Here is a 2380-nt window from a genome sequence, read left to right on the forward strand (position 1 = left end):
AACGTTTTTAAAACTTAGAAATGAATATTATCAAATATCTTTTTTATACTTATCCAAGTACTCTATAGCTATTCTCCCTTGAACTATGTATTCATTCAAGAATTACAGGGCAGGGACAGCAGGGGCGGTGGCACAGAGGTAAATGCAATGTCTGTGAGGCTGAGCCATGTGGAAAGGGCCCAGGTTCTCATCTCGGGACTTCCCTAAGTACACTGGGCACAGACGTGCCCCGATCCAGGGCTGGCTGAAGCTAGGGGAGGATCCCAGCCCGAGACCCTGCTGGGGTGCTGTCAGTCTCTCACTCATGAAACTACGAAGAGCGTAAACTTAAAAAACATTTTACAGAATTATAGAACAGCTTCGTTTATAGATCACCCTCACATTCCAGCAACAAAATCTACTTAGACAGGGTGAATTATCACTAGAATGCAGTACTAGACAACACACATCAAAATTTTAGTGAAGTTTTCACATGTTAAGTGACTCTTACATAGTTTAGTACGTAAGAGTGTCACATACATACATTTGTTCTTTAAGGATTTTCACGATATTGATTTGTAATGTTATCTGACCACAGTAATATTGAAGACAATGTTTTTATTAAATTTTAAATTTTCAAGAGCTCTTTTCTCATGTTCTATTTCAACCAAATCTATTTGAATTATTTGCATCTTTCTAACAAAATATCCATTTTATCACGGTTTATAAATTAAAATAAAGCAGTTTTCACCTTTTGTTTTGCTCACTGAAGATTTGTTTTCAGTAACCGAAGATTCTTTATGATCATTATCTCATTAATTACACTAACTAGGAACTATGCAATCTAACGATATAAAGTCTCCTTCCCTGCTCTGTTTGATTCCCTTGGCCTTCTGAGCTGTCAGTCCTAAAGGAGGGAGAAATGGAGAAGGGCTTGCAGCACAACCGTGCCCCATGGAGTATTCTTTCTTGCTTATTTCTCACAGAGCCCCTGCAGGTGTATGGAGAACAGGACTCGCTCCGGAACAGCTCACAGGCTGCCAGGAGCCATGGAGCACAGATCTGCAAGGGAGGGGGACGCTCACAGGAGCACTCACTGCCCTGCTCACCAGAAGCTCCCGAGCTGGGGGCAGGTGGGGACTTGTACATCCAGCCAGGGAAACAGGACAACCAACACCAAGGCCACAGTGAGGTGGAAAGAAACCACCTCCTCTGGGTAATGTCGCTGCTGGGTAACTGGTACAGTGCAGGTCCACAGCCATGTGGCTGGACGTGGCCTGGGGGCACAGCTGGCCAGTAGGGCCTGTAGTTAACCAGAGACCTGAGTGAGATCCGAGGAGAATGAGGCTAAGCCAGGGCCCACCGATGGCCTCTGCCTTTGTCTGATGTTCTACCTGACCATGGCAACATTCTGAGATTAGTGACTCTTTACTTCCAAGGGTAATGACTTCTACTTTCCACACCTGGTGCATTTCATCTTTGGTCATCTCCAGTCACAATGATACAGAAAGGGGGTTTTGTGACGTGCTGTTCTCCACCTTCGCCAAGCACATCATGTAGACCGACACACAGTGAATTAATTGTATTGGTCCTGGAATTGATTTGTAATTACTACTTTCATTTTTATCTATTTTTCTAATATGCCTGGGAGCATATTGATACTTTTAAAACAGATTTTTTTCCTTATCTTAATAAATTCTTTAGATAAGCAGTGGAGTAATAGTAGAACGATATGTATGTTAATTTAAGGAAATGCCACAATACAATATTTGATTAATCTAAAAGAAGTCATGAAAAGAGAAAAAAGAACACAAAACAGGTATATCAAATACTGGGTTGTTGGGGAAATAATGACGTACTTTTCTATATTTTTTGTGCAAAAATGAGTCATGACTTTCCGGACGACCCAGTAGAAAGCAAATGGAAACGTGGATACAAGCACAGCCGTAGCAGTGACTGCAGAAGACACACATGGCAGAATCATTCTAAGAAAAAGCTTAGGGCTATCGGTTGAGGCTTTTGTGTATTTTTAAGTACATTTGTTTCCTCCATAAATGGAAGAATACAAAGAGAGTGAGACAGCATCCCCATCAGGGTCTCTCCAGTACAGCCCACCCCCTGCCTGCAGCCGGCCCCAGACTGCGACAAGCACATGGCCAGCAAGACCAGGGAGGTCTCCAGACGTGGACCAGGAGCCTTTCTGCTGGGGGTCGCCTCGGACCTTCCTACTGCTGCACAGCTGTCTGGATGCAGCTGAGGCTTCTCAAGCCCAACTATATGCTGCTTACAAGAGACAGATATTGAATATCAGAGCACAGAAAGATTAAATGTAAAAGGATGGGAAAAGAGATGCCGTGAAAACCAAGCCAAAGAAAGACGGTAAACCTGTATGAACTTCAGA

Source organism: Tupaia chinensis, unplaced genomic scaffold, assembly GCF_000334495.1.
Source record: "Tupaia chinensis unplaced genomic scaffold, TupChi_1.0 Scaffold000096_1, whole genome shotgun sequence".
NCBI lineage: Eukaryota > Metazoa > Chordata > Mammalia > Scandentia > Tupaiidae > Tupaia > Tupaia belangeri.